Here is an 18,860-nt window from a genome sequence, read left to right as displayed (position 1 = left end):
GTTAGCATAGTCTAATGATCTAATAAATTCCTCTTCTTTTGGGTAGTTCTTAATAGAACTAATTTAAGGAGGCTTTATATTCCCCAACTTCCTGCAACTAACCTTTAACCACATCTCTTCCTAATTAATTTAAATATCAAGAACTCCATCCATTGACAGTTTTATAAAATTATGAAATATTTAGAACACTTCTAAGTGTATGTATGTATAAATCTTTTGGGTATTTACTATTTGAAAATAAAAATAAGCAATCATACATAATTTCTCCCCAAAATACCTGTTCATGTTCAATTTCATAAATGGCATAAGTTCTAAGGATACATTATATTCCCAGGTACTGTGCCGTATCATAATGAAGATAATACTTTTTTTTAACTTCCATTTTGTTTTGTTCTGTTTGTACAATACACAGAAAATCACTCAGCTTGTGGTCTAAAGCCAGCAATTAACACCACTTAGCAGCTGTTAAAATGGGTAATCGCCTGTTGTTATCCTCATGTGGCTTAATTCAAATGCTAATTACTCTCTGAGCACTGATCGTAAACCCACTACATCCTGGACAATCCGAAGACATTTTGAAGTGAAGTAAGTCATACTTTTTTTGGTGTTTGTTTTGGTTGAGGTAGTGATGGTGGGAGAGAGACATGTTCAAGATATTTTACTATCTGGATATAGTGAAATGCAATGAGGTAAATTCAAAAGGGACTTATTTTTGTGGTGCTGTTGTTAGATCAAGTAGAGCTATGATGTCCTGGCCACTTAAACACTCACAGTGAGGCCAGGATATATTTAAATGTGCTGTAAGGGTAAAATACACACCAGACTTCCAACACTTATTGCTAATAAAAAAATGTAAAATAGCTCATTAATTATATTTAGATTTATTACAAGCTGAAATGATAACATTTTGTATATGCTAGATTGAATAAATTACAGCAGTAAAATTAATTTGATCTGTTTCTTCTGTTTAATACGTTTACTAGAAAATTTAAAATGACATGTGACTCACTTTATATTTCTATTTCATAACACTGAAGTAGAGTGTGAACACATTCTCAAGGTGTCTGGAAGGAATAGAACAACTGCTGGGGGAGAAAAGGTTATTGCCTCACACAGGAAAGAATTCAAGAACAAGGCATGGTAAAGAGAGAGCAAGTTTATTCAGAGAGTTACACACTCCATGGACAGAGTGAGGTCTGTCTCACACAGAAAGGAAAATGGCTGAGGAGATACACACTCCATAGGCAGAATGTGGACCATCAAAGAAGGTGAGAGGGAGAGAAGCCGAGGTGTGGGGTGTTTAAAGTAAAAGTAGATACAAACGCCATGGACAGAGTGTGGGCCGTCTCAGAAGGAGAGGGCGACAGAGCGAGAGCGACCATGAGGTGCGGGAGTTGTTAGGTTTCATGGGCTCGGTAATTTCATATGCTAATGAGTAGGAGGATTATTCCAATTACTTTGAGGACGGGCAAGGATTTCCAGGAAACACACCCACCCCTGCCCAATTTTTGACATTTTATGGTCAGCCTGGGAACTGTCGTGGTGCCTGTGGGTGCGCCATGAGGCTCCAGATATCCTGGAAGTCAACTCTTCCACCATCTTGGTTCTAACCAGCTCGTCCTGTCCTCAGCGGCTGTGTCATTCCTTTAATGGTTGTGCCCTGCTCCCTTTCCTCCCACTTCACAACCGTCCTGCTTTAGCAGTTATGTGACCTCTGCTTTATGTTGGAAAGCATAAAAACAGGAAGTAATAAAGCCATATATGCAACCAATGACTTTAGAAAATTGATGCATTACCTTTTTTCAAAGGAAATGAAATATCCTCAAATCTTTAAAAAATTCAGTTAAAATACAATTCCCAAAGCCAGTCAAATTTCAAAAATGTAAAGGATAAATGAAACAAGAAAATGTCATTGAGAGAAGTAAAGTAGGCTGTAATTAATCAATTATTGAATAAATGGGAGGAAACAACATGCATTTTTAAAGTCAGACTTAATAAAATACATTTAATTGTGTGCACTCTGGAGCCTTCACTAGGCAGCGGGAACCAACAGTTCCATCTGTGTGCAATTTGAAGTGAAGGCAGATCCCCACCCCTTCCCCCTTTGGCTCCATGGCTAATGAGAAAATGGAATGTGTTTTGGTCTAAATAGCCTTGTTTGAATAGAACACTATTGATTTCCTCATGACTCACTCTTCATTTTAGTGTCTTGAGAGACAAGAGCTCTTATTGGATGAGACATAAAGCTGAAAGTCCTGACCATTTGTGGTCATTAAGCGTCCCAGGGCACATTTTGCTAGAGAGCAGGATGGTTAGCCTATACCCTGCCCAGTTCCAATCCATGTAAGGAGAGTCTAGTGACCTAAATTCTCTGTGTTTGTGCAAACAAGAAATAGTATCTTCTGAAGTTCCATGCCACAAACTCCAAAGTTTTGGCCATTCTTTGCTAATCTCCTGCTGACTTTCACTCTATAAATGCCTATTTTTTTTTTTTTAGTAAGCTGAATGTCTATTTGAAAATATAAAATCTTTTCTTATAAGACCATTGATATTTTGTAGTGAATTAAAGGATTTTAGTATTATATTGTTGCTGGAGAATTGGTTCTTGCCTCACAGAGGAAAGAATTCAAGAGCAAAGCATGGTAGAGTGAACGCAATTTTATTTAGAGAGATACACATTCCATAGACAGAGTGTCTCAGATGGCAAGAGAATGACCACGAGGTAGAGGGCTGTTAGTTTTTATGGGTTCAGTAATTTCATATGCTAATAAGTTGAAGGATTAATCTAAATATGTGGGGGAAAGGGTGGGGATTTCCAGGAATTGCCCCCCGACCCCACACAATTTTTGACCTTTTATGGTCAGCCGAGGAACTGTCATGGTGCCTGTGGCTGTGCCATGAAGCTCAAGATCTACTGGAAGTCAGATCTTCTGCCATCTTGGTTCTAATCAGTTTGTCCTGTCCTCAGTGGCTGTGTCATTCCTTCAGTGGTTGTGCCCTGCCCCCTTCTCTCCTGTCTCAAAAAAATATGATATATTTGATAAAGATATCATTTTAGAAACATGGTAGAATGTCTGTATACGATGGTCCAGCTTATTTCAGTGAACATATATTAAGTGTCTGCTATGTAAATGTATTATATACTACAGGGTAAAGGTACAAAGAACCAAATATAGTCACTATCTTCAAGAAGCTAAAGGTCTGGTAAAAGAGACAGTCAAGTAAAGAGGTGTTTGCAATAACAATAGTAAAAGTGACCAAAGTTGTAAGTAAGGAAACCAAAGAAGATAATTCCCTGACCTCACAGGGGATGGTTGTGGAAGAGACGTTGTGTAAAGCAGCCCCACGTTTGATAGTTTGGTTAACTTATAAAGCGACTATGAATAGAAATTCAACATAGGAAGGGAAGAGAGAAAGCTGAACATAGAGGGAAAAATACCAGCAAAGTCAAAGAGACTTGACTTGGAATGGGACATGCAATAACTGTCGATGATTTTGTCCTGCGAATAAGACAAGTGAAGCAGGAAACAGCAGGAAAAACATAAGAAAGAAAGAAACAGACCCCCAAAAGGGCTTGGATTGTATCTTTTTTTTTTCTTTGTGTGTCTACAGATTACTTGCTTTAGAATCACCTTGGGGACTTATTAAAACATGAACTCTTGAGCCTCCCCATACTTCCAAGAAGAAAACCTGGGTGTCAGGTCTGCTTCAAGTGAAGCTAGCAGAGTTAGAGGAGGAAGGTAATGAGCAATGAGAACTATTAAAGAGGCTTAAGTAGTGAACATGTTATGATCACATGTTAGACTTGTAGTGTAAATGTTTTTTCTTACAGTTAGGACAATTATAAAAGGATAATTTTGAAAAAGGAAAGACTTTCTTTTTTTTTTTTCAGTGTTCAGGAGACTGTCTTTATTTTTTTTTTTAACATTTTTTATTGATTCATAATCATTTTACAGTGTTGTGTCAAATTCCAGTGTTCAGCACAATTTTTCAGTCATTCATGGACATATACACACTCATTGTCACATTTTTTTCTCTGTGATTTATCATAACATTTTGTGTATATTTCCCTGTGCTATACAGTGTGATCTTGTTTATCTATTCTACAATTTTGAAATCCCAGTCTATCCCTTCCCACCCTCTACCCCCCTGGTAACCACAAGTCTGTATTCTCTGTCCATGAGTCTTTAGATTCCACATATGAGCGATCTCATATGGTATTTTTCTTTCTCTTTCTGGCTTACTTCACTTAGAATGACATTCTCTAGGAGCATCCATGTTGCTGCAAATGGCGTTATGTTGTCGGTTTTTATGGCTGAGTAGTATTCCATTGTATAAATATACCACTTCTTCTTTATCCAGTCACCTATTGATGGACATTTAGGCTGTTTCCATGTTTTGGCTATTGTAAATAGTGCTGCTATGAACATTGGAGTGCAGGTGTCATCCTGAAGTAGATTTCCTTCTGGATACAAGCCCAGGAGTGGGATTCCTGGGTCATATGGTAAGTCTATTCCTAGTCTTTTGAGGAATCTCCACACTGTTTTCCATAGTGGCTGCACCAAACTGCATTCCCACCAGCAGTGTAGGAGGGTTCCCCTTTCTCCACAGCCTCACCAGCATTTGTCATTTTTGGATTTTTGAATGACGGCCATTCTGACTGGTGTGAGGTGATACCTCATTGTAGTTTTGATTTGCATTTCTCTGATAATTAGTGATATTGAGCATTTTTTCATGTGCTTTTTGACCATTTGTATGAAGGAAAGACTTTCTGACGTTAGAAAACTGGCTAGAAATGATAAGAACAATGCTAGAAGTAGAGCCTGCTGGTAAAGTGGTTACTTTTCTTGGAATGTGACCCCAAGTTTTGCAAGGAACAAATAAAAATTGAAAACAAAGCCTAAAAAAATAATTGTTTTTTATATACTCTAACAGATCATTTGTGCCCAGGGCTAGACAGGGATTTTCAGAAAAAGCTAAGCACTGAAGAAATGCCATTATCCCCTTTTCTAAAATATTTTCTAAATTTTGTGGTTGTGTATTTCCATATACTTCATCAATTCCATTTTTTTTTATTTAGTGTTCCATCTTTGACAGGTTTTATGTACTGATTGGGTAACATAATATTGTTGACATTTTTGAAAATTCTTCCAAAATATCTTATTAAACTTTTTCATCTTATTTACTTCAACATCAACAGTATTGAATAATTCAAATTTGGTCTTTTGAGGCCTGGTCTTCAGTTAATAGTACAAACAGCTCCTTAGTTTAAGGGGAGACACCATGAACTGAGAAGCCTCCATCTAAACACAAAATACAAATGAAATTGGGAGCAGCAATAATCAAGATAATTCTGTATATTCTAAGTTTGATTTTTTCATGGAACCAAGTGCACTGCCCACTGACTGGAGGCAGATAATGATTACCATCATTCTACAGCTATACCTTTAAACTAAATGTAACGTTTTATCTAGAAAAAAATCATTTATTTTTTATAAATTCATTAAAACATTTGCATTGGTTTGCTAGGGTTTCCATGACATATTACCACAGACTGAGTGGCTTAAACACAGACATTTATTTTTTCACAGTTCTGGAGGTTCGAAGTTCAAGACCAAGTTGTCATCGAGTTGGTTTCTTCTGAGGCCTCCTTTCTTGGCTTATAGATGGCAGTCTTCCCTCTGGTCCTTCCTATGTATGTCTGGGTTCTAATCTCCTCTTCTTATAAGAACACCAGTCGTATTGAGGTCCTGGAGGTTAGGACTTCAATACATAAATGTGGAGGGGAAACACAAATCAGCCCGTAAAAACATCTAAATCCAAAACATTTATAAAGCTGATCCGAAAGCATTTAAGGCTAAATATTAAAAAGGGTGACATAACACATGACAGAAGAAACAGAAGTTTCTAAATCCATCCGTGTAATGTGCCTCAAAGGGCACTTCTGAGAGAAATCCATTCAAACTGCTCCTGGAATAGGAAAGACTGTCAAATGATTGATAAGTAGGAGGCTATGCAAAAATACAACAGTATGAAAATTAATAGAGGGAAAAAATATGGGAGGAGGAAATCAAGTCTATGAGAAAGTACGCACACTTGAGACGTGGTATCAATCCAGGAAATTGTGAGATTCTGGAGACAGGCAGATACGAACAGAGACGGGGGCTTGAAAGCTAAGAACTTGTGGTTTATTTTTGATACAATGAAAAACCAGGACAGACAAATAGGAAGAGAAATGATTTTTCATCATGAGATTTTTGAAAAGCCTGAAGTAAATGAGCCAGGGTGGGAGAGATGTGAAAAATAAAGTCAGTGAGAAGAGCTGGCCACAGCTCTGTACACAATGATACGATGAATCAGAAGAAATTGCTGACTGTGGAGCAAAGCCTGGGGTGTACCCATAATATTTACTAAATATTGAATACATATTCTGTGCCAAGCATCCTGGCTGAGCAGTTTATAATCATTTTTATCTAATTTCCACAGCAATTCTGACATTCAGTGATTTACCGTTGATCACAAACCAAGCAAGGAGCAAAGCTTGTATTTAAGCCCTGGTTCACCTTCTCCAAGGCCCATGCTCTTAACCACCGTACTCTACTGCTTACCAGGAGCAAGAGCTACAGAAGTGGATTTGAATCTCTTCCAGGAGAGTAAAATAAAGGGCAAAAATAAGAGGCATAAAAGAAAACCATGCTCAGCCTTTACCTTAGATTCTCATTTAATTCTCTATTAGAGTGTTAGGAGTTAAACCATTACTATATACATTTTAAAGATGTGGAAACTGATGCAGAAAACAGTAAATAACTTGCAAAATGATACCCTCCAATACGAGGTGGTAGAGCCAGGATGCATGGCAATATTGTGGGTCCTGCTTACATCTGTACTGTCTCCAAGCTCCAACGTAACTTAAATACGAAGATTGTCAACTCCCAGAGTAATGCCGGTCTGAAGGAAAGTCAAAAAGGTCGAATGAGCAAGGGATCTCAGACACAGTGGTTGGAAGATTCAGCGTTTCCGAGAGAGGTAATTGAATTTCCATATTCCTTTCCCCTTTCACTTGTAAAACTGGTTCAGTACATGCATTAGCTCGCTAGTTTCCGTAACAAAGTAACGCACACTGGGTGGCTTAAACGACAATTTGTTACCCCGTGATACAGGAGGATAGAAATCCAAAGTCAAGGTGTTAAAAGGGTTGGTTACTCATAAGGGGTGTGAAGGGAGGATCTATTCCAGGCTTCTCTTTAGCTTGTAGGTGACCACTTAACATGTTTACAGGACCCTCTCTTTGTGGGTGTACCTGTGTGCAAATCTCCCTCTTTTATACGAGCACCAGTTATACTGGTTTAGAACCCATCCTGATAACCTCATTTTAATTTGATTAACTCTGTAAAGACCCTGCCTCCAAATAATGTCCTGGATGTTAGAACTTCAGTTTTGAACCATTTTCTTGGAAATTTCTTCAGCTAAATGTCCAAGCTCATTATTTAAGAAATCTACTTCCAGTTGAATGGGAATAATAAAAACCAAATTAAATGTGTCAATGAGAGTATTAGAGGATAAAGCAGAAAAGTAGGTTTATGAGGCAAGCTTTGAACAATGAGGAATAAACTTAAATATTCTTATATTTTATATTCCCCTATCAAAATTACAAGGGTAATACTCCATCTGAGAAGAAATTTGAAAGCTCCACATAAGATGTTTAAATAAATGCCAATATATTTTTGCTCCACATAAAATATCTTTAGGTCTTTAAACATTAGGTGAGCATTTTATGTAGAAAATAGATAGGTGTACTGGTTTTAGAAGACAAACAGAGATGAGGGGGCATACTGAAGTTTTTTTAAAAGTGTATTTTTCCCTTATAAGAATGTGTGCTCACTATTAAAAGGAGAGAAAAGAAGAAAAACACCTGTATTCTAATTATGGAAAAATGTAACATTTTAACTTGTTTCTAATATTTTTTATTACTGTTTTCCTTTCTGTTAACCTTGTATGAATATTGTTTTAAAACTTTAAGTTGGCAAGAAAATGAATTTAATTCCTCTAATTATTGCTTCTCTTCACCCCTCTGATACTGTCTTGCACCGACACACACATCATGCCTCCCTTTCCTTCCTGCTGATTGGATGCTCAGTCATACCTTCATCATTGTATGTCTTCACCATTATCATAGAAGCAGGACTTCCTTAACCATAGGCATTCCCTGCACTAATGCACTCACCCTATACACTCCAGGTTCATTTTCTTAAAATCTCAGCCACTCACATTTGAGAAATACTTACCAGGGACAGTTTGCTAGCTTTGCAGTGAAAGTGATGTGTAGGGAAACAGAGATTCACAGTGTAGATGTGTCTCCTTGCCTGTGTGTTCTTAATGAGGAAGCACAACACATGACATTGATTACCATTATTTATTGACTGTAACAACTATTGATGCAACAAACTATTCTAAGCAAATGGAATCAGTGTAAGATTTAAACACAGAGCATAGATAATTCTCTTATGTTCCTTCCATAAGTGAAGATAGATATATAGGACAAAGAGTTGGTCAAGTTATTTCTAAATCTTGTAAGTAGAAAAGAACCATATTAGTTCATAAGCTATACCAAATCTCAGTATCAGGGTCATGTGTAATCCTGTTTCATGATACTGACCAGTCTTCTTTTGTAATTTCTCTTATCCTCTGCTCCCCCCCAAAAATATTTTCTTTGCCAAGATTTGTTCATTTCTATTAAAAACTTCCTTAGATTTCAAGGAACTATTTTTAATTTTAGAGCATTTTATTTAACAAATATTATAGCAATAATATTAAAGAAGATTCCTAAGAAAAAATACTAATTTCTGATTAATTTTATTATTACTTTACAGTTTTTACATACTTGATGACTTTTTTTTCCACAGATGTAAATCCTTGTTCTCCTATAAGTTTGCGTTTTTTTGTAATTGTAATTTGTAATTTAAAATTTCAATTTTTTTTTACAAAATTAACCTGTTTCTCTGTTATTATATATTTACTAGCTCAGTAATATTTCGCCTAGTTGAGGTAGCATGTTATATTTTAACAATTCCAATTCCTCCGTTTAGAAATGACCAGCTTGAATATTAAGTGCTAAAACAGAGCAAAGTGGCAACTTGAGAACTGTTCATATTGCCAGCATTATAAAACGGAAATGGTTGATAACTCATGGTAAACATCACATATCTTCTCTAAGACCATTAGGTACATTAAGACAGAGGGGTTCTAAATCCCAGTAATAACGTTACGTACTGGCTTTCGACTAGAAGGAATTTCTACTAAGGATTGGCAAACTACAGTGCTTTGGAAAGATGCCTGCCTGAGTAAGTGAAATCTCACTGGAATACAGCCATGCTCATTCATTTGCATACTGTCCACGGCCACTTCTGCACTATAATGACAGTTAAATAGTTAGGATGGAGACAGCATGGCCTACAAAACCTAAACTATATGCTATCTGGTCAAAACTTTGATACCAATGTTAAGGTTAATCCCTAACACACTGTCCTATGTTCATAGAATAGCAACAAAAGATACATTTTAGCAAATTAGGTGTTGAGTAGGAGAAAAAGAGATTGTTTGGACCAGTACAATGCTTTCTGCTCCATGAATCAGTCTTTCACCTTGACTATAGATTGACTATTCTAACACCAGGATAATAATGTCACTCCACTGCTGAAAAACTAAGTAGTTACACATAGCTTTCAAATAGAGCTTTAATTTTACAGCATGTTTACAGGTGAAATGTGAAAAGATATTCTGATGTCATCATTAAAGTTTCATTCACAGTAGACATATAAAAATTCCTATGACTGTCAATCAGTAGTTGCATATTATTACTTGATGTTTTATTCATAACTTCTGATGTGTCTAGCTTTCCTTACATGAAATATTTTTGTTCAAAATGTATTATTTTATATATGTTAATCCCCTAGTTGAACGTTTGAATACTGTCAGTGCTTCGTATTTGCATAGTCACAGGTCTTACAATAAAAATTCATGAAAGACTTTTTACACAAAACCTCAATATAATTCTTCAAACAGTGTATTAAACTGAAATATGCCTGCTTTGGGTAAAATCCGAAATCATAAAAATACTAGTCAGTAGCATTACTTTGGCTTAAAATAAGCTCCAAAGTCAACTTTTTATTGAAGTACAGTCACTTCAATAAAAACAAAAATTAAATGCAATTTTGTGATGGATCTTCAAAACGTGAATAATCTCCTTCAAAGTGCTGAACTCGGAACGTAGTTTTGCATGTCCCAAAATTCAGGCTGCTTAGGTTTCTAATAATAAGTAACGTAGGACATATGCATTCTTTGTTTTTCCATCCCCACTCACAATGTCAGGCACAAATCTGGAGCATCTGGAAAATACAGAGTGAATGAATTAATACCAAACATTACGTCCATGTATATAAAAAGAAAGTTAGCCTTTGTGGCTTCAATTCTGGCTAGAAAATTCAGTGTGAAAAAAGTGTTGTCCACCTGGGTATAAGATCAGATAGGTTAAAATTAGTATACCTGGATCCTCTTTATATAATGAAAATTCACAGTGAGTAGTCGGCTTAATGTGAGCTTATCTTGGACAATATCCAAGGTAGATACCAGGAGAATTGAAGGCACCCTTGTTATGCCATGGTTCAAACACATATCCATTACTGCAGAAAGGACCACTCATAACGGTGCAGTGAGGCTTCAGTGAGGGCTTTAATCATCATCACAATGATTAAATAATAATATGCTTGCCCAGGAAATTGTGGAGCAACTAGTAGAACTGTCTGAGAATGTTTCTTGGAGCTCTTTTGAGTTGCCCAAACACACTTGTAGAAGAAGTCTTTCCTACCCAGCAGAAGGAAATGCTATATCCAAGCTCACCTTCCCTGATCCTTGGGGGTCCCCATTCCCATCCACAAGCTTGTCTCAGCAAAAGGCACTGCAAAATCCCATTGGCCTTGGGGTCTCTAGATGCTTGGTAGCTGAAGTCTGTTGATAACTCCTATAGTCACCTGGCCTATAAAATCCAGACTGACACCAAATATTGTATTACACTATTGACAAATCCACATTCATGTTGGACTGACAAGAAGAAAGAAAAAAAACTGACAAGAAAAAAAAAAGTTCTTCCTTTGGAACACAGAACCACACTGTTGGCCCAGCAATACCCACGTCCACCCTCCTTTTCCATAAAATAATGGGAGAGTGTGGATCTGTGTTTTTGAATCTCTTCATGCTACGCTCACTATCATTAAGGATTTTCTATTTCTCCAGGTTACCTATTCTGATACTGTGAGACATCATGGAATTTATCCCAAACCCAGAAGAGCCAACCCTTGGTTATAAAAGCTAAGCAACAGTTTGCAAATTAATATTTTGGTTATCTATGAAAAGATGAAACAGCTATATAACAATGTATGTGTGTAGGGAGATCTATTTGAGTGTGTTTAGGAGTGTACATGGTGAGTCTGAAAAAATGATGAATTTAATAGTGTGCCTTTGAGAGAAAGTAACTAAGGCTTACCTCAAGTCAGGAAAGATTAGTTATTCCAAAGACGACCTTGATCTGAATTATCTTGCCAATTGGTCTAAAAGCCTCAGCCAAAGTAAAGTTAAACTGCAGGAAAATGAAGGTCAAGAAGATTTCAAAAGCTCACATGCCAAATGGCCTGGATGATACTGACCTATATTATACCTCACAGAAACTGGCCATCCAGTTCACTCTTATTTGAATTTCTATTACATAAAGAGGCTTCTGTTGCATTAACCCAGTAGCATTGCTATTGCTTCCCTTGCTGGAATGAGATAACTAATCAGGACATATATTTTTTGAAATAAGGTTGATGCGAGTGCAATGGCAAGAATGGAGCTAACCAAATATAGTTCAGATATTAGATTGTTATTTTCATAGCAGGGCAGTTTCCACCATGACGGACCATAAGGCTGGCTTTCCAATAAAGGTAGGAATTTTCTGCCTAGAAAAGTATACATGTCATACTGAGCCTCTAGGAAGTTTAAATTACAAACACAACATGAACAAGCATAACTGGGAACATAAAATCAAATCTATGGATGAAAGAGTTATTCCAGGCACGGATCCCAGAGGATGGCAAAGGAAGAGGAATTAGGAGGTAGGAAACTCACATGTTGTAGAGATCAAAGGCAGGCTGTGGGTCCAGAGCAGCCCACTAAGGCCACTATACTGGCGCCATCAACTTAAAAACAAACAACCAGGAAAAAAACCATGAACCTTGAAGCTGACCTTTTTGCTAAGAAAAAAGTCAATTTCAAGCTGCAGTCTTGGATGATGTTAGAATGATAGTAAGTAATCTCTGTAGACAACAGTCAAAGATTAAGGTGTTTCTTAATTTAAGTTACTCCCCAGAATACCAAGTAAAATGTGTGATTAGTCCCAAAGTGAAACTATCCTTCTAATTGCTTTTTATAGAAAGAGGGATGCTATAGTGAGCGGGTGCCCCAGCAGAAGCTCAGAACACTTCTGGGTACGTGCCAAAGCAAACCTGTGCGTGAAACATAGTAGAGCAATTTCTCCTTGTTTTGTGCGTAAAACCAATAGATCCCAACTTGAGTCAAGTGTACGGTGGCTGATAGTAAAATTATGGATCCTCAAGTAGAAGTTTGGGCTCACCTAGACTGTACCTCACAGATATAGTGGTCTATAGAGTGAATCCTTTATATACAATTTTATCCTGGAGTCATCATGATCTCAGAGATTGTTTCCACAGGGCCACAATGAGAGCTTGAGGACATGGTGTCCCAGAACTTTACTGGTTGTAAGGTTTATACAACCAGTGTACAGAGTTGTTTTTTTTTTTTAATTTCTATTGGTTTTTGATTTCTTCTCCCACTGAAATTTCTCTGATCTGAAATTATGCTCTTGGTGTTTCTTAAAACCGGTTTCCCCTCTAGAGCATCGATGATTAGTCCAGATTCCATGGAATTCCACCTGCTTTCTGTGAACACTCTGAAGTTGTACGGGATATGTTTTGTTTATATGCGTGTACTTTTTTTTTTTTGGTTTTCTTAATTAGTTTTTTCCCTTAGAGTTTTATTGAGAGATCATTGATACTGACATACAACACAAAGCGAAACACACACCTGGCCCAGGCCCTGGAGAAGCTGAAGAGGATACAGAAGATGGCGGAACAATTGTTCCCAGTTGCTGATTCACACCAAATGAGTCAAGAGGTGAGCTGCACAATGTCTGTGGCTTCCCTTTTGTTCTCCAGATCTCCCACAGAAACATTTCTCCTGTAGCCTGCCCTAGCTGAAAAATACAGGGAAGAGAGTTCTAGGAAAGTAAAGTTCAGCCTAGACAAAGTGAAACAAAAAAGTCATCACAAATGTATTTTCTATTCGGTGATTCTTGTAGGTAATAGTAATTGTGCTCACAGCTATGAGCAAAGTCTCTGCAGATTTGCTAAACTGGCAGGAACTTACAGGAAGCCTCAGTGTCTAGGATATTTTGATTTGTCAAGAGAAGTCAGAATTTTGAATTATGTGAAAACGGTCAATTGCTAAATTTTGAAAACCATTATAATGAAAGTTTAAAACACAAACAAACACACTGCAGATAAAACAAACAGGTTTGTGAGTGGGATTTAACTCACAGATGACATCTTGGGATTTCTGTACTAGAATGTAGGCAACTTGAGTGCTGTATGTTAACTATTTCTGAAGCTCCTGAGATATTTTATGTGCGTGTGTGTGTGTGTGTGTGTGTGTGTGTGTGTTTTAAAGAGCAAAATGAGTACATGTACTACTAAATAAATAAATTGGTAAGTTGGGATCTTTGGAGGGTTTAGACACTGGAAAGACAGTCTAAATATGTCCAGACAATGTAATGCAACCCTGGCTATATCAAAGATGCTCTGATAAAGGTTATTTATCGCTATGTCCAATTCAGAAAAAATCAGTACATTTATTGCTTTGACTCATAATCACAAAGTTAAATGGAGATTAAATTGAGAATACGCTAAACTCTTTGAATAGTTACTCATTCCTTAAAGGGATGAAAAAAAATATGAGGGAAAAGACAAACGGTAAATCTAAAGCTGGAGGAATTCAGTTTTCAGGTCTTGGTGGGCAGATATATTCTTTTATGAATTCTTTATAAACTAATTAAAATAGCATAAATCACCCACTTCTGATGGATGCAGATGGGACTCAGTATTGACAGCACACCAGGAAGGACAGTTTTGACGTGACTGTGAAGTGTTCAGTAATTGCTATCCAGTAGAGCAGTTGAGAATTGTAATTTTGCCTATTTTGTAGCCCAAGTTGAACCAGCATTATGTCAATTAGCAAATGTTAAAGTCTCTTCTTCTTTATTCTCTTGCTGGTAGAGTAGCTGTGCGAAGGAACTGATTGGATCTTTGACAAGCAGGGTATCATAACAATAAAGTTAAAGCAGGCATACTGTGAAAATGGTCGTTCTGAATGTAGAGAGGCACACAGGTCTATGTATGTGTATGTGTACATGCACGTGTGGTTAGAGTGGTTGGTTGGTTTTTAACAAACTACTCAGCCTACTAAAGTCTGCACGCAGATTTGTTTCCATGCTTGGGCAGAGACAGAAAGCACAAGAGCTACTCAGTGGTAGAGCCAGCTATGTGAGATAGAAAGCCCAGTCTGTGCTTCACGAGGAGGAGGGAAAAAGGAAAGACAATTCGTGCATGACTTTTGCTTTTGGAAAAGTAGTAGCGGAATGAAGAGTTTAAGGAGGACCAGAAGGGCAAAGTGGAAAGTGAGAGTAAACCAAAGAATTACAAGAAGTCATAATAAAGTGACAGCGGAAACTGAATGCAAAGAAGTGGGAGGTCATTCAATGACAAGATAATGACCAGTGAAAGCATTGCCCTTTTCCAACGGGATTCAAAACATTGCTGAGAATTCCTGCCTGCAAAAATCTACTGGATTAAGTGAAATAGAGGTCAAACACCTTAAAGTTCACATATGTCTGTTTCCATACCTACTATGATGTACTAATTTCCTAAACTTGCCATAACTCATTACCAAAAGCTTGGTGGCTTAATGCAACAGAGATGTATTCTCTCATAGGTCAGTAGACCAGAAATCCAGGATCAAGGTGTTGGCAGGGTTGATTCTTCTCGAGACTCTGAGAGAGAGATTCTTTCTTGTCTCTCTCCTGGATTGTGGTGATTGCTGTCAATCCTTGGCGTCTCTTGACCTGCAGACTCTCTAATCTCTGCACTCACTGCCGTCTTTGCATCACTGTCCTTTTATGTCTCTTCCAAGGGTATTGTCATTGGATTCAGGGCCCACCCTAATCTAGTATTATCTCACTTCAATACTTAACTCAGTTATACCTGCAAAGATCCTGTGTAAATATGGTCACAGTCTCAGATTCAAGGTAGGCGTGAATTTGAGGGAAACACTACTCAACCTACTACTATAAAATTTTTTTAAAATCTAAAGACAGGTTATTTAATTACGTCCTAGGATTTCCTAAAGAAAAAATTTCTTTGTTCCCATCTTTAATAATCAAGAGTTACATAAACATAAACTCAAATCATTATTTTTTATCAAGTGTTATAAGAATTTTTTATCAAGTGTTATATAGAAACCTACACTAATGCTATACAGTAATATTTGGTGTAACCCATTTATAAAAACTAAATATATTTACTGAATCTATTTTTGTTTTATTCTTAATAAAAATTACTTCCTGAATCCTGTACATAATGATTACTTTACTGTTAGATAGAAAGGTATTAATTGAAGTTGTTGGTTGTCTTTATGTTGGAACAATGCTTGAAAGCACTGCTTTTTAACAAGTTCTCCAGGTGATTCTGGTGTTCACTGAAGTTTAAGAAGCACTATGTTAGAGTAACAAGCAATTTCACTTACATTACCCATTTATTTCTTAGGACAAGCCAATAATTTAGGCATCAATTACAAATTCAGACTAGGAGGCTCCAGGTAAAATCACTTGCGTGAGACGATTCACTGAGTTGATGGCAGAGCTGAACCAATACTTTATTTGTGTCATTAACACAATATTTACTCAGTTTCATGAACTGAAAAAATGTGGGAAGAATACAGGATTAAATAATATGTCGTCCACCAAATTCACCTAACTGGAGTATATCTCATTTACATTTCTATTTCCTTTCTTTTCAGGTTGGGTGCAGCAGGGAAAGCCAAAATCCAGTCCGAGACACCAATTTCGTCAGCTGCCAATGCCTTCTGGTTCCCTTTATGCTCTGCTTCTCAACTGTGTGCTCCAGGGGACACGGGCACTTGGAGGACCCAGTATGCAGAAGCAGTGGCCTGACCTCCATGGTTGGATCACTTACCATCCTACAGGGGAATTCTCAGTGAAGAGGAAATGGCAGGGGACATTTAGATTTGGTTATTAAGATTTATGGCTCTTCCCAGGATAAGTCTCTTCTGTAAAAATGAGTGCTTTGCATTCACTGGTTAGCCACACATAGGAGGAAGTTATTCTTATCCTATGTGTAGCAAACAAACATCAAAACAGTCAGCCTTTCAAATATTGCTCTTTGTTAATCAGCAGGAACTGTGAATTACAACTCATGGAATAAACAGAATCTTAATTGCTCCCTTTCATCTTGCCTGCCAAGTTTCATTTTTTCACCTAGAAAATGTGAAAAAAAAAAGCATGAATTGAAAATAAGATGACTAATATATGAATCACATCATATGGGCCAAAAAAGAGACTATGTAATCATATAATATAGTCAGATCTCTTCCAGGTCTGCTCTTAATATGATCTTTTGACCAATTTGGTATCTTCATTTTGTTAATTGAAGGTAGTATAAATGTTATTGTCTTTCTTATGTATATACTAGAACTCACATAATATATATGTAATGTTAGCATTCTGTCAGAATATTTGGCTAAATGTTTTTATTTTGAGGAATATTCAAGTTTGTGCAGTACGATGGATCTATAAATCACCATATTGTTAAAGGTCTGTTAAAGGGACTATTTCCCTACCTTGCTTAGGGGAGGTAATCTAAAGGGAACTAACAATGCTTAAAATTGCATTATCCCTAAGACCAACTGCACAGGTATAAGAAATTATACAAAGCCTCTGAACTATGAACAATATAATCACTTAGAAAGTCTTACAGGGGTGACTTTAAATTAATAACATTTAGAGACCATCAATAGTTCAAAGAGAATTAGAGCACAACCTTGATTTTTTTTTCATGGTTGATCAACCTCTTGGCGTATGTGAGGTTGTAAAATGTCACATTAGAGAAAAGAATGCTGCCAGTAAAGAAGATCCCTGTAAAAGTGCTTCCTCATGTTAGCACTGAATGTTGCGCAAAGAGGTCCTCAGTACTTGCGTTGATCTAGGTTAAAATAACATCTTCACATTACAAGGCATACTCTACCATCTTAAATAGAAACTGTTTCTCCTTAACCTCAGTTTTCTTGCCTTTAAAATAGAATAATAATAACCCAGCACTGTGATGTTACAAGGATTTTAAAATATAACTTTAAGGACTTTGGAGTTTATCTCAGAATGCCTATGCTACTCAAAATGTTAATCACTAGCCACATGTCGTATTTAAAATCACTTGTATGTGAAATCTAAAAAAAAGACACAAATGAACTTATTTACAAAACAGAGACAAACTCACAGACATAGAAAACAAACTTATGGTTACCAGGTGGGAAAGGGGGTGTAGATGGATAAATTGGGATTTGCAGATACTAACTATTGTATATAAAATAGATAAACAACAGGTCCTCCTGTACAACACAGGGAACTATATTCAATTTCTTGTAGTAACCTATAATGAAAAAGAATATGAAAAGAGATGTATATGTATAAATTAATCACTATGCTGTGCACCAGAAATTAACACAGCACTGTAAATCGACTATACTTCAATAAAAATATTTTGTTGTAACCTATAATGAAAAAGAATATGGAAAAGAATATATATATATGTGGGTATGTCTGTATAACTGAATCACCACGCTATATACCAGAGACCAGCACAGCAATGTAAATAGACTATACTTCAATTAAAAAGGATCGAAAATAAATTAAAATTAACTTACATTAAATAAAATTAAATATTCGGTTTGCAGTTGTGATACTCACATTTGAAATCTTCAATAGGCTGGTGGTTACCGTAATGTACAGCAGAGAGATTTTCCATTACCACGGTAAGTTCTATGTGGTAGTGCTGGTATAGGTTCTTGAAATTTAGATACAAGTGCTTGGTGTTAGGCATGGGCATGACATCCAATTTGCACTTCAGATAATTTATGTAGGAGGAAATGTGAAGAATGGATTGCTTGGTGGATTGAGAGTCTCTAGAAGCAGGGCGACCCAGGTGGATCCTGCGCCTGGGTTTCTGAGTCCCACTGCTGGAAGACTTCCTTGACTTCCCCGGTCTGAAATAAGTCCCCCTTTTCTGTGCCCCCGTGGCTGACTACATTTTCCAAATGCAATAGCCCGGTCTATGTGTTCTTACGATGTGACATTAACACTCATCCACTGTGAGGTGAGGTCTGGAATTTGGAACACTCAGGAAGCTGGGCTACAGTGAGGTGGTACTGCGTGCCTTCTGAGACGGGGTCATAAATGGTGATCGGCCTTCACCTGGCTCTCTCTAGGATGCTGAGGTGCCTCTTGAGCTGATATAGAAGTTTGCCTTTCCTTAAGTGGCCATGCTGGAGAGATTATGTGCAGAGACCTCACAGAGATAAGGAGAGATAACTTGTTCCAGTGCCCAGCTGCCTGAGTTTTCCTAGACCAGACAACTTTGGATGATTCCAGTCCCCAGAAAATGCTGAGTGGAGCCAGAGAGTGGTCA

General features: G+C 37.1%; 1 long non-coding RNA gene across 2 annotated transcripts; it reads right to left on the bottom strand.

Annotated features, from left to right (window-relative positions):
* Positions 1-10,144: 10,144 nt before the first annotated feature.
* Positions 10,145-18,542, bottom strand: LOC140698925 (uncharacterized). 2 transcript variants are annotated; one of them, XR_012076936.1, is made up of 3 exons: positions 18,143-18,542; positions 13,135-13,303; positions 10,145-10,385 (listed from the first exon to the last, which is right to left on the bottom strand). It is a non-coding gene; the product is annotated as an uncharacterized lncRNA (long non-coding RNA). The 2 variants fall into 2 exon arrangements; XR_012076937.1 differs by lacking the exon at positions 13,135-13,303.
* Positions 18,543-18,860: the final 318 nt, after the last annotated feature.

This window comes from Vicugna pacos, chromosome 10 (genome assembly GCF_048564905.1).
Source record: "Vicugna pacos chromosome 10, VicPac4, whole genome shotgun sequence".
NCBI lineage: Eukaryota > Metazoa > Chordata > Mammalia > Artiodactyla > Camelidae > Vicugna > Vicugna pacos.
Note: the sequence above shows the minus strand (reverse complement) of the source record. Positions and strands in the feature narration are given on the sequence as shown.